The sequence below is a fragment of the Canis lupus genome, chromosome 29 (genome assembly GCF_048164855.1).
Source record: "Canis lupus baileyi chromosome 29, mCanLup2.hap1, whole genome shotgun sequence".
NCBI classification, from domain to species: Eukaryota; Metazoa; Chordata; class Mammalia; order Carnivora; family Canidae; genus Canis; species Canis lupus.
In genome coordinates this window covers 15,520,504-15,535,185 of record NC_132866.1, presented here as the reverse complement: position 1 = coordinate 15,535,185, position 14,682 = coordinate 15,520,504, and the positions used below count along the sequence as shown (strand labels likewise).

Below are 14,682 nucleotides of genomic sequence, written 5' to 3'. Positions count from 1 at the left end.
GACCCTGACTGAGATCATGACCTGAGCAGAAGGCAGATGCTTAACCGACTGAGCCACCCAGGCACTCCTGGCCTGTCGTCTTTTAAATTTTCATTTCATTTTCATTTTTTGCTAACTAAATTTGCTAATTAATTTTAGTAACTGTACCTCTTTTCTAGTTGTCAGATTTATTAATATGAATGGTTAAAATTTTTTAACCTTAAAATATTCCTGTCATAAACAACTAAAACTGATACAGATGCTCTTGAAAGGTTCAAGACTCCTTGATAAAACATTTTTTTGTCTTCCAAGAGTCCATTATCTAAGTACTGTTTTGTTTTTTTCATTATGTAGTTCTAGGCCGAAAGTTTAATGATATGATAAAGTTCTGTTTTGATTGTAAGAAGAACTTTCTGAAAATGTTTCAACTTGGAATATACCAAATCACTTAATTTTACACTTTAGATTTTTTATGTTTCTGAAAAAAATTTTTTTTAAAGATTTTATTTATTTATTCATGAGAGACACAAAGAGGGAGAGGCAGAGACACAGGCAGAGGGAGGAGCAGGCTCCCTGCAGGGAACCCAATGTGGGACTCCAGGATCACACCCTGGGCTGAAGAGAGGTGCTAAACCGCTGAGCCACCCAGGGATCCCCAGTTTCTGAAAAATATTTTTGTCTTAAAAGTCATCAAAGGTGATCATAGGATTGTTTTACTTATGATTTTAAAATTCATCAGCATTAAAATAATAATATAGACTTTCCCTCTACTAATTCAAAATTATAAAATTTGAATAAGGGCTAACCTCACATTTTCCTTTTTTTTATTTAACCTCACATACATTTTCCTATACTGACTAGATCTTTCATTCTTAAATACTTGAATTAATACAGGCTACTAATCCATCATCAGAAATAATTTATTTTGAAAAAAAATAAAGTGTGCTTTATATCAGTTCTTCAGTACATTTTATACTCCTGACCAGGTTGAAATTTGCATTAGACTGACAGTGGGCTGTTAGAGGTTCATTTAAATAGTGAGTTGTTCTATTTCAAAGGAAGAAAGTAATTTACCTTCTGTCATTATGTATATAATAGAGAAAATGTAATTCACGAAGCACTTTAAAATGTTAAAAATTTAATAGAAGTATATAATAGATAGTTTATATACTGAAATCATTATGATGGCCTTGTAGTCAAATCTGTAGAAGACTTGTGTTGAAACTATTTCTTTACAGTATGTGTGGGCAGCCCTAGTCTGGCCTAATCATTAAGTACCATTTGTTAAACACTTATTATGTGACATTTGAATCAGTAATGCCTTCATATTTTCAATTTGAGTTAGATTCTATGAACAGGAATATTTCAGATTGCTGCTGTAAGTAAGTGGTGATACCAGCAGGGAAGCTAAAGTCAGAAATGACTATTTTGCTTGTCTTATCCATGACTCTTAAAATATAACATATTAAGATCATTTCTGTCTCTACTGCTAATGAGCTTTTTCATCCAGGCAAATCACTTCAATTTTGGGGGCCTCAGTTTTCCTATCTTTGAAACAAAGGGCAGACTAGTCTATCTCTAAGAACTTTCCCAGCTCTAAAGTAGGAAGCTTCTGAGTACAAAACAAATGTATGTTTCTTCTGTTCAGAAGCTCGTTCCTAATAACCTGAATTTTCATGTTGTTCATCAAATTCCCATTCTTTGTCTCTTTGAGTATTGCATCTCTTCCATCCAGTTGTCATATTAGATTTATGTCTTACATTCTCATTTTGTTTTATGTGTCTAATTTACTCTTTCATATTTTCTATCTATCCCTCTGTGCTGTAGCTAGGGGATTTGCTTTGAATCTTTTCCAGATAATGAATTCCTTCTGCCATTTTAGTTTACTGTTTACCTATATATTCACTTTAATGAATATTGTATTTTTAGAAAATTTCTAGAATATCACCGTTTTTCCCCCCAAAATCCCTCATGTGTTGTTCTTTCATCAGATATTAGTTTACATATATATTTAAATATAGTTTAAACATGTGGAGGTTTTTCACTTACACTGATAATATGTATACAGAAAATTGCATATACAATACATGTGTAACCAGCAACGAAATCAAGAAATAGGATATTACTAGTCTAGCAAAAGCCTCCTGAAGTTCTCTTCCAGTCATCAGCCACTGACCTTCACCCTACCACCAGGGATAACCACTTCTAGCATAGATTATTAATTTGCCTTCGTGCTTTATATAAATAGAAGTGTGTAATATATACTCTTCGATGCCTGGCCTCTTTTGCTCAAAATTACATTTGTGAGATTCTGGGATCTTGTAGCCTATGGTTATAAGTCATTCATTCTCATTATTGTTTAGTATTCCATGGTGTAAATATACCACCCTTTATTGATTCTAGTGAATAATGGGCACTTGATGAGCTTTCAGCTTTGAGTGTTTGTTTTTTTTTGTTTTTTTTTAGAATTCCATTATATTTCACTCATTCTGTCTCATTTTTGGCTTGTTCTACCTCTTTCAAAAATGTCTTAGTGTCTGTGGTAGGATTTATGATATACATCTTCAACTTATCACAAATTACCTTCATTGTACCACCTCATATATTATGTAGAAACTTTATAATAGTATATTTCCATTTCCTACCTCCTATCTTTGTGCTTTATTCACACAACTTACTTTAACAAATAATATAAACCTTATAATATATTGAGATTTTGTTGTTGTTTTTACTTTATCACTTTAAAGCATGGTTCAGCAAACTTTTTCTGTAAGAAACTCGATAGTAAATATTTTAGAGTTGGCAGTATATGGTTTTTCTTGCAGCTACTCACTTTTGCCACTAACATGAGAACAGCCATAGACAGTACATATAAATGAATGGATGGGGTTGTGTTCCAATAAAATACACTTACCCTCATGTTATAGCTTGCTGACCCCTGCTTTAAACCGACAGCTATCTTTAAGAGATTAAAAATTGTAAAAAAATGTATCTTTATATTTCTCTATATCCTTGTGTTCTTCATTTTTCTTATGTGGATCCAAATTTCTACTATCATACTTCTTCCCCCTGAATAACTTCCTTTAATAGCGCTTTTATTTTTAAAAGATTTTATTTATTTATTGAGAGAAAGAGTGTGTGAACAGGGTGGAGGCAGAGGGAGCAGGAGTGAGAATCCCAAGCAGACTCCCCACTGAGTGTGGAGCCCAGTGTGGGGCTTGATCTGAGGACCCTGAGATCATGACCTGAGCTGAAATCAAGAGTTGGGCCACCCAGATATCCCCTAATATATCTTTTAGCACAGGTCTGACAGGAATAAATTCTCTCAGGTTTCGTCTGAAAAATGTTTATTTCACCTGCATTTTTTAAAGCTATTTTTGCTGGGTATATAAATTGGGTATATTCACCTTTTTTTCAATAAACACTTAAATGATGTCATTTAATTATCTTCTGACTTGTGTGTTTTCTCTGGCTGCTTACAGGGTTTTATTTTTAGTGTTTCTCAGTTTGATGTGTCAAGGTCTGGTTTTCTTTGTATCTTCCCTTTAGGCCTCTGAATTTCTTGCATTTTCAGTTTATTTTCTTTCATCAGTGTTAGAAAATTCTCAGCCATTATCTTTTCAAATATTTATTTTACTCCATGCTCTCTTTTTTTTCTTCTGGGACTCAAATTGTTGTGATATTCAACATTTCATATTGGCACACAGATATTGGATGCTCTGCTCTTTTTTTAAATTTATATTTTGGTTTGGGTAATTTCTAGTGACCTCTTTTTAAGTTCACGGACTTTTTCCTCAATCCAGTGCACCAATACACCTGTTAAGGAAATTCTTCATCTCTAATACATTTTTAATTCTAGCATTTTGATTTCATTCTTTTTTTTTTTTTCAGTTTTTACCTCTCTTGAAATTCCCTATCTGTTCATGCATGCTGTCTACCTTTCCACTAGGTCCATTAACATATTAAAGTTATTTTAAAGTCTGTCTGGATGGGGGGCGTGGGGGTGACTGGGTGACAGACACTGAGTGGGGCACTTGATGGGATGAGCACTGGGTGCTATTCTATTTTTTTTTTTAATTTTTTTATTTATTTATGATAGTCATACAGAGAGAGAGAGAGAGAGAGAGGCAGAGACACAGGCAGAGGGAGAAGCAGGCTCCATGCACCGGGAGCCCGATGTGGGATTCGATCCCGGGTCTCCAGGATCGCGCCCTGGGCCAAAGGCAGGCGCTAAACCGCTGCGCCACCCAGGGATCCCTGGGTGCTATTCTATATGTTGGCAAATTGAACACCAATAAAAAATAAATTTATACAATAAATAAATAAATAATAAATAAATAAATAAATAAATAAATAAATAAATAAATAAATAATAAAGTGGTAGTTCTAACATCTGGACCATATCTTAGTCTAGTTCTGTTGATTGTTTTGTCACATAGCCTTTTCTTACTTGTGTGTGTGTTTCTTATTTCTTAATTGAAGGCCAGATTTTGTGCTTAAAACAGACTGAGCTACATAGTATTTACATCTGTAAATGGGCACACATCTTCCATCCAGCCATTAGAGTGGGGTGTTGGGGCAGTCTAGTCAGTAGTTGAAACAGGCTTGGGTTTGGTGTTGATCTTACTATCAACATAGCAGACTTGTAATTGCTGCTAGGGTAGGTTGCTTCTACTTTGTTTAGTGGACTCATGGATTGTGGGAGGATTTTCCTCAGTTTTTCTCTGCATGCTCACAAGTCTTTCATATTTATGCCGTAGAAGGAATCTGACCAAGGCTTTTCCACGTTTCCCAGGGGTAAACTGCTATTGCTTGTTACTTGGTGGGTTCAAGGAAATGTTTCTTGGTCCTCTCACTCCAGCCTGTCTTAGGCCTTGTGTTTCTGGACTTCAGGGGTGAGGTTTTTCAGCAATTCTGCCCCTTTCCCAGGGATAGCAGATCTCTGCTTTGTAACAGTACAAGATCCTGACCCAAGTTCATTTCTTACCGTTCCTGCAGTGACAGGCAGCTTTTGCTTCTGCCTTTCCCCCAAAGGCAATGGATCTTTGCTTGGCTTTTTCTCTCTCCCTAAAAGATTATGGCTTTTGCTTCACGTGAAGGGAGGGTTCATGTAGGGGGTGGGCTTCAATGCCTTTGTGCCACCCACAGGGTCTCTCAGGTCTACTGCCCTGCGCCCAATCACTCTTATATGTGAAGACCCACAGTAAAGAACTAGGAAGTGACTTCCTTTCTGTCTGAGACTCCCCAAATTCCTAAGCTATCATTCTTGGCCTTCAAGAATTTATTACAATTTCAGTTGTTTTCATCTTCCGTGCTTTTATGATGACTGCCTCTTCCTTCTGTAGTATGCCAAGAGTGGAAAAATTCATGTTTCCCATCTCTTGTCAGAGGAGCTTGTCACCCATTTGAGTTCATTTTACCTCTTAAATGATGCTTTTATATTTTTCCCAGCATTTGTAGTTGCAAGGGTTTTGAGGCTGTTTCATTCCCTGTTTTTGTTAGAAATGGAACTCTCCATATCAAAAGAGCAGTGAGGGGAACATACCTGAGCTGCAGTACTCTAATGTTGTAGTTCATTTTATATGTTTAGAAAATAATCTGACTATCCATTGAATCATGGCAAAATATTTAATAAATTAGCATTCATGTGTGAAGGGTGCCTTGAAATTCTTTTGACTTTTGGATTCTTCCATTGTCAGTGAGAAAATTGTGACATAGAAAACTAATTTTTCCCAACTCCAAATTAATGCATTATTAAGAACAGAACTTAGAGGTCAGATATCTTAAGTCATTAATAATCTTTTGGCTCATGGATTTGGCCATATGATCTAAAGGTGGCAAATAGGTGTTTTATTTTATATAATTTAAATATGTCATTGTCAAATATTCATGAATACCTTTGCATGGGGAAACAATGTATAGCATACTAAAGAGTTCTTGAAGACATAGTTCAGGCCTTTAAGAAGTTTTCACTTAATTACTTCGCTTACTTACTACATACAAAGAGATAAGTATGGTACGATACAGGAATATCAGTGAGTGGTATCACCAGAAAGTGCTAGTGATGTTTAATGGAGCAATAATTAATTCTGCAAACATCTGTTGAGCTTCTAAAGAGAAGAGAGGAGGGAGAACAGAGTGTCTAGTGATCAGGATGGGTGCATAGAGGAGGGATAGTATTCAAAGAGTTAAGAAAGGAGAGGAGAAAAAAAAAAGAAAGGAGAGGAATTCAGGAGGGGATAGTAGTTCCAGCAAGAGAGCAGTGTACAAGGCATATGTAGGGAGAAGAGAGAAGGTCTGAGTGGAGAGGAACATTTGCATGAAGATGGTTAGCATTACATCGTTTTGAACCTTGAAAGTCGGAAATGAATAAAGCTTCAGAGGAGGAACTGGTTTAGATGGAAGCTTTATTTTAAGGAGATTAATCTGGCAGTGATGTGTGGCAAGAACTGAAGAGGCTGAAACAAGAGGCAGAGAACCCAATTAAAACTGAGTCTGGTGCACTGATCCAGGACTGAGATAATAAAATACTCCAAACCAGAGTATCATCAGATAATGGATGTTTGAGCGAACAGTTTAAAGGAAAATTGGCATTATTCAATTTATTTATTAGATAGCCAAGGGCCAGGGAATTGGAGGATAAAATGATTAGCAATAGCCATCAAATAGTTTATCTAAAGGGAATGAATCTGAATTTTTGTATAAGAGTAGTATTTTTGTATAAGAGCATTTTCGTGGATGTTGGGTAATTGGTATAATTGCCTATGCTAATGACAGCCATTGTGCTTTGTTCCTTTTTAATCAGCTCTGAGCTTCTCTGTGAGCAAACAGCCTCCTGGAAGGAGCCATGCCTTCTCACTGGTCTCCAGTGTCTGGCACATAGAGGTTTGTTGAATTTAATCTATAGCTAAAGGTTCGCAGTAATTATGTGAAATATTAAATCATGCTCACAGTTGAGAGAATGGGCTCTGGAGTTGCAGGTTTTCCAAGCTCTACAGCTTTGACCAACTATTAACATTAGGCAAGTTAATTAGCTTTTCTGAGCCCCAGTTTCCTCGTCTTTAAAGTGAGAATGTTGATAGCATCTACTTCATAGAATCATGAGGTCTAAATTGGCCATTCAGGTAAAGTGTTTAGCACGACTTAGAACTTAGTAAATAGTAAACAGAAGCAAATGCCATATACCTGACTTAGAAGTAATAGAAGAATAAACATGAAAGTCTCATGGTTTATGGATTCATAGTATACATTTCAAAAAATATTTTATTAGATACTGTTTTGATAGGAAGAATTGAGCTGAAACAAAGAACTCCTGATAGTACAGATGATTAAATGGTGCAATAAGCTACTGATGCAAGTAGAAAAGTCTAGAGAATGTAGAAGTTAATGTTTTGTATATTAAGTGTACTAAAGTATATTAAATATATATATCTGCATCACATGCCATTAAAGTTAGTAAACCTTTTGCATTTATATCATCTTATTTAACCCTCCAACAATTCTGTGAAGTAGAGAGTAGAAAGGATCAGTCTTGTCATTTAGGTGGGGAACTTGAAGTGGCGCTGAGTATGAGGTGACTTGCCAAGAGTCACATAGCCAGCATGGCAGAGCTGGGTCTCTGTACTCTTCTGGTTCCAAAATACTGTTTATATTACATCTGGAGGAAAGTGATCTGAAGCACAGATGTTTAGTGGGAGGAATGAAACACATGCTGTAATGCCAAAAAATAACTGGGCATAAAAGCAGAAAACAAGACATTTGTTTCTGTTATAATATGACAGAAAATAAGGCTCTTGTGGTTTGGGATTGAGCATTCAGAGAAGGAATGGGGAGCAGTTTGATTTGGGTGACACGGCTCTTGGAACGCTACATCTGGTTCTGGGCTACTCATTACTAGGCTTATGGAAACCAGCTGGACGAGGTTCAAAGCAAAGCTCCAAAATGATTAAGAGCTTATGGCATTGATTAATAAGAGTAAAAGAACTAAATATGTATAGTTCAGCTAAGCAAAGACTAAGGAAAAACAAGCCAAATGTATACAAATATCTGAAATGTGTAAACATTAAAAAGGAAGATTAATTATTTAGCATGATACATGAGTATAATATGCAGTAATGGGATGAAACTTTAAGCTGAGGATAAGGAAAAAATTGCCTGATAATCAAGGCTATCTGTGGCATAGCCTTTCCCTAGAGAAGCAACAGAAATCTCAAGCCTTATGACTTCTAAAACTTTCCTGGAACCTAGGTTTTAGATGACGTGAGAGGATTCCTATTCATTTGGTCAGGTGTGGCAGTAGTATTGCAGTTATATAATAACATGTCATTTTTTAGAATTATTCTGAAGTATAAGAGTAGAATAACATGATGTAAGACATTTGTTTAAAAATACTACAGCAAGGAAGAGAGGGGGGAAGAAAGAGAAGAAAGAGAAAGAGGGAGGAAAAAAAGATAGAAGGGAAAGGGGATGAAGCCAGCATGTCAAAGTGCTGATAGTATTGAATCTGAAGAAGGCAATGTGTGAGTTCATTGTACTTTTTTTCTTTGCTTTTATGTATGTTTGAAAACTTTCATAATAAGAAAAATTAAAATCTATGTTCCTAAACAAAACTCGGTAGTATATTAATCCCTGGCCTCCCTGGATAGAAAAGCCTTCCTGCCCCACAGGCAGACTTCTGGTTGACCAGGGCCTACCATGTAGGGGTAAATGCCTCTGTTCACTGTCTCACTCTGGCATTGCAGATTGAGCTGGGATCAAGGACTCTAAAACTGGAGATAGAAATCCAAGAAAAGGGCAGCCCGGGTGGCTCAGCAGTTTAGCGCCACTTTCGGCCCAGGGCATGATCCTAGAGACCCGGGATTGAGTCCCACGTTGGGCTCCCTGCATGGGGCCTGCTTCTTCCTCTTCCTGTGTCTCTGCCTCTGTGTGTGTGTGTGTGTGTGCGTGTGTGTGTGTGCGTGTGTGTGTATCTGTCTCTCATGAATAAATAAATAAAATCTTTAAAAAAAATAGAAATCCAAAAAAAATTATTAGATTTGTAGGCCTCTAGTGTAGCTTCAGGAGGTAGAATTTCTAACAGAGTAAAATTGTTGAACCGTTAACAACTGACCTCTCTGGTCTCTTGTTCCTGGAAAATACTGGCCATTGAGCAGAGGTCGAGGTGCCTTAGAATGGCTAAATCTTATTCTCTTCAGTGAAGAAACACTTTTCCCTTTTGTTTGTTGTTTGAAAAGCCAGAAGATGGGTAATTCATAAAGTGAAAGATTTCAAAACCTAGCAATCACCTATGAAGGTGAAGTGTTAAAAAAAAAAAAGATTTTAAAAAAGTATCTTCTCTCCCTTAACTTCTCCAGGCAGATCTGAATGTTTAGGGTAGGGGATTTAGGAAGCTTTTGGAATATATGCCCTCACTCTGCTCTTTTGTTTGTAGAGGAATATAAATATTTTATGTGAATTTCACTGGTAGCAATCAAGCATGAACACAGACCGAGTATTTGAGGACCTGTCATGTCTACATTTTTCCAGAGTGCACAACTAGGCCATCACATGGTGGTTGGAAGGGGGCTGATTCCACCCCAGTGTAGAGATGGACTGTGTAACCTCCGGAGCTGTCTGAAAATAAAGCAGTGGCTGGATGGAGGACACGTTTGGTTGAGTCCATCCCATGAACAGACCTCCTTTCTCCAGCCCCGGGTCACTGTCTTAGCTTGGGCCCTTATCATCTTTTACTGGGGCTATTGTGGTCTCCATAATTGGGCTTCCTCACCTCTAGTCTCTCCTTTAAGCCTCTCTCCTCCACCTTCAGAGTGGCTGTTCCAAAATACAGCTGATTGTCTTGCTCCTGTGTTTAAACACTTAGCACCTATAGGATAAAGTATGACAAGGACATAACTTATTTTTTACTATTTCCCTGGTGCTTCACATCTTGCCTGGCACGTAGACATTCTTCAATGAAGATCTGATCGAATGCATGCAACCTCAGTGGCTTTTCTGTGTCTTTGTAGGTGCCCAGAAGGTGGCTATTTCCCTTGTCCACCCAGCAGTTTTTTGAGACTCAACTTAAGGGGAGTAGTAGTGAAGTCTTTTTTTTTTTTTTGATAGCCTGGTCAGAATAAATCCATCCTCATTTGGTTGCCATTGCACCTCATATATACGTTCATTACCATACTTAGCACCCCATTTTAAGCATACCTGTTTTCCCCACCACACTCTAGCCCCTTTGAGAGCAAATGCTGTTTTCATCTCGATTTCCCCACTGCTTGGTACATTCTGGGTACTCATTATGATCAGATAAACCTTGGAACTCTGTTCCAAGGATGGGAAGATGAGGGGCACTCATCAAGTTTGAGTGAATAAAGTGAGAAGCATTTATTCAGCACATATTTACTGACTCTACTTTTTATTCCAGCTGCTTTCCTGTCTATAGTTCAAGGAGAGCATGATACTCAGAACCAGAGATCTAGCTGACCTCTAAGTTAACCTTGAGCCTATTGCAGGTCCTTAAAGGAGGAAACATCCCCCCCCCCATTTCTGCATCTTAGAGACAGAAGGATGAGTAATGCAGTGATACATGCTAGAGATATTTATTCCACTACCCTAAACTGCCTCTCGACTTTAAGAATCTATGAAAGAAACAAGATTAACTTATCCCAATTTGTGGTAGCATTGTTTGTTTGTTTCCTTTTTAAGGAGGAGGTGGAATTGGATTGTTTGTTTGGTTTCTTCTTCACTAAGAAGCGTCTTAATAAAACTAGTCTGGACATCTGTCCCATTTTCAAAAATTACAAGTTTTGATCATTGCTAAATTGTACAGATCCCAATCTGTCTGTTCTGCATACATTTGCATTTATAAAAGCAGAAACAGACTAAAAGTCTTTCTAGTGCAGTCCCCTAAATGCATGAAGTATTAGATTGCTTGCCCCCATTGGCTCATGCATTGCTAAGGGCTTAAAAGGATCATTGATTTGAATTATTTAATGTGTACAGCAAGTTGAGTTTCCTTTTATTTTTTTTTTTTAAAGAAGCTTTGGGGACATTGCTTTAGTTTTTTTTTTTTTAATGCTGAATCTCATTTTTCTTTGAAAATAAGAAGTTAAAGCTGTATTCACATAAGCTCCCAAAGTGCCAGATTTTCATTGTGTTTTTAAACCATCTAGGAAATGTTTGATTCTAATGAACATTACTGCTGGAAATTGGACTGAAATTGCTGGGCTGAAAATATAGTTATAACTACATGTTATTCTAATATTATATTATTTTTCCTTTTCTGGAGCTGATGCAGATGAAATAAAAGAGGGAGAGATCCTGCATCTAATAAAAAGCCCTCCTGGATTTTGCTGTTTTAAAATTTTAAGCTGGTTTTGACTTAAATTCAGCCACCAGAGTCCTGCACTAAATGTTGAACATTTTTTACTATGTAATTGAAGTTTTAGTTCTCACTGTTTTGGGTGGTTTACTCTTTCCCCATGGAAAGGCTGTGGTTTTGTCGGCACAATTTGGGATGGTAACATCTGGGTGAACGGATTTATTTTAGTTTGTGTTGTGTTTGGAAAGCTTGCCAGAAATGGAGCTTTGTTTGTGATGTCTAGTGTGGCTCTTTCTCACCAAGCAGAGAGTGTCATTTCACCCCATCTGTCAAGACATTGCACAAATAAGAAAAATGGAAGTCCAGCCACATAAGGCAGTCAGGTGATATGAGAAGTAGAAGTAGAGAGATCAATAGGGTGACCATATAACTTATCATCTGAACCCACAGAGTGAGAGGGGAATGCTAAATAATTACAAGACATCACTTGATTACAACAGTTTGTAAACTGGGACCATCTAGGACAAACCAAATGCCACTGTCACCCTAACTGGGAAGCTTGCCACTCCATTAAAGGTCTCGTTTACCATGATGTACAGCACATTCTTCTGGGAATTCTAGGAGTTCTGCTAAGTCATCGATGCAGCTCTGTGTCAAGGAGTAAGATGGTAGGAATTCTAATACATCAGGTAATATAATACTTTCTGGATTTGTAGCAGGTGAGAGGCATGTTAGGGCAGAAGACAAAGCAACTGGGACTTAAACAAAGGGTGTAAACATTGTCTAATAAACCTGCTACAGCTGACGGTAAATTATTATTATTGGCTAACCATCTTTCTTCATAAATCAAAGGCACTTAGAATGGGGGAGGGCATGGAAATTGACTGCCTACTGGGAGAGCTGGGATTTGGGTTGTCTATGACTTCGATTCCAGAATCAGAAACATTAGCCAAGGATGTCAGCAAATGAAATATGTTTTCACTGTTACATGCCACGAGGTGCAGCCACTGGCCTATTTTCACTTACAGTAATTCCTTCTGAATTCATATACCTTAAAATAGCTGCAACTCCTCAAATCTGTAAGGATGGTGCATGCTGCTTGCCACATATTCCTTTTTCCCGAAGGTTTCTGAGGTCTTTCAAGAACACAAGTCAATTCAGCAAATATTCGGGAGACCTAAAGTGTGTAAGTCACTGTATAAGGTACTTCTAAGATACAAAGGGGAGAGCGGCCCCTGCCACTCAAGGTACTTCTCTATAATACAAGGAAATAAAGTGAATAAATAAAATCATGATACTACATAGCAGGTACCATTAAAAAGGGACATACAATAAAGCTGGGTGTAGGAATGAAGATACCTGCAACAGTCTATAATAATTAACTGCATGTTTGAAATAACTTATCATTTTAAAGCATCTTGGGGTGCCTGGCTGGCTCAGTTGGAAGAGCACATGACTCTTGATCTCAGAGTCATGAATTTGAGCTGCATATTGAGATTACTAAAAAAAAAAAAAAAAAAAACTCACAAAGAATCTATGTCTAAGTAGTACCATGAAGATTAGAGAACTAGGAGATCACATCTAGTTATAAGGATCTGTGATGACTTTCCCTTTTCTGCAACCTTATCTGTAACTTGGCTTCCCTAAAATCTCTCATGAGAAGAGACTTCTTTCTCACACATCTATTCGATCTTAGGCAGCCAAACATATGTCCTTTGTGGTCCCCACGATGTTCCCTGTTGCTTTGTCTTTAAGAGTCTTTGATATTCTCTGCCTTCCTCTCTAACCTTGCCTGTGTCCGGTGCATTGTGTTTTGGCACCCAGCTCCAGGAAGCCTTCCTCCTCACTCCATTGCTTGCCAGGAGGATCTGGGGATATGACCACTGCTCATCTTTCCTTTGCACAACTCAATCAAAGCCACACACATTTCTTGACTGGACTCCTGCAATGGGTTCCTTTCTCTCTCTTGCACAAATCTGCTCTCCGCACAACTGGCAGAGATGAGACTGGGGGACAGATAGATGTGCAAGTTTAGAGGGGAAGAAGACTCTTGTACATATGCTGGTTTGAGACGTGTTAGGAGTGTTAGATATCCACAAGTTGGCAATCAGATGAGTCTCAAGGGAGAGATGGGGGCTGAAGAGCTGAGATTCTTATGTATGACAAGTGTTTAAAACCATGGGATAGGATCAGGTCATTATTCTAGGGAGCGTATAGGTGGAGAGGCTCACCAGCTTCTGAGGCCTTAGTCATTCCAAGTCAGCCGATATGGTAGGAGGAAAGGCCAGGGAAGGTGGAATCTCAGATTCGAGGGGAAAAGTACTTCAAGGAGGGACTGGTCCGTGCTATGGAGGGAACTAGTAGAAGCAGAACAGAGAAGCTGTTGTGGGACATGGAGAACTTGAGTTTGTTAGTAATCTTGAAACTCCCTTAAAATTATATGCAAGATTTGTTGGGTGTGTGCAAAAGAGACCAGAAAACCAACAAATCCTTATTGATGGTTCCTACTTGCCGGGCACTCTATTACTCTCGTTGAAGTTTCACAGAAACCTTCTAGATTTAGTACCATCGTTCCCAGCTTACAGATGATGACACTGAGGCCCAGAAATTAAGTAGTTGGCCTAAGGCTATACCAGCTGATGAGCGCAGAGCTAGGAGTTGAGCCCAGGCAGCCTGACTCCAGAGCCCATGCTCTAAATTACGAGACTGACGCTCACGGAAGACTATGGCAGAGTGTGCGCATACCTCCGGACTAGAGTATCAGGACTTGTTCACATGGGAGTAGAACTGTCAGAACAGATGAAATCAGAAAGTAAGAGCAGGAAAAACGCAGACCCACAAACAACAGAAGAACTCACTGGCTGGGGGTTAAACCTTCAATTTATATTCAAACAGAGGCAGGTGTCTTAGCCTCTCTTAAAAACTCACATCCCCTTTGATGAGCACAAAACTTCATATCCTCCCTTGAATACTATTTATAACCTCAGTCATATTAAATATTGTCACTGAAATCAAGGCAAGGGGACAAAGTGCTGCCTCGGTTTCAAATTCTATGTCCTCTCCCAGATTCTGACATGTATCTGTGCACAGACTGAACACACACACACACACACACACACACATGCACACTCACGAACATCTCTGATGTGGCCGGTGGAGGGAGAAAGTTGGAGAGATGGGCCATTAAAAAGAGAGTCTATCAGGGATGGAAAGAGGAACAGGGAAGAGGGATAGGACTTTGTGAGCAAAGGGCCGGAGGGGCGCTGTCTTGTCCAAGGAGAGAGGCCAGCACTGTCGCAGGCGGATGCAGCAGGACAGGGTGCCTTCTGGGTGCTAAGTCCACACTTGCCTTACTACCAGCCCCGGGGCAGATGCAGCAGTGTCAGGAGAAGAGTATT

At 38.4% G+C, this 14,682-nt stretch overlaps 1 long non-coding RNA gene across 1 annotated transcript in view; it reads right to left on the bottom strand.

Annotated features, from left to right (window-relative positions):
* LOC140620830 (uncharacterized) overlaps positions 1-14,682 on the bottom strand; it is a 144,340-nt gene that overhangs the window by 102,729 nt on the left and 26,929 nt on the right. The window lies entirely within an intron of this gene.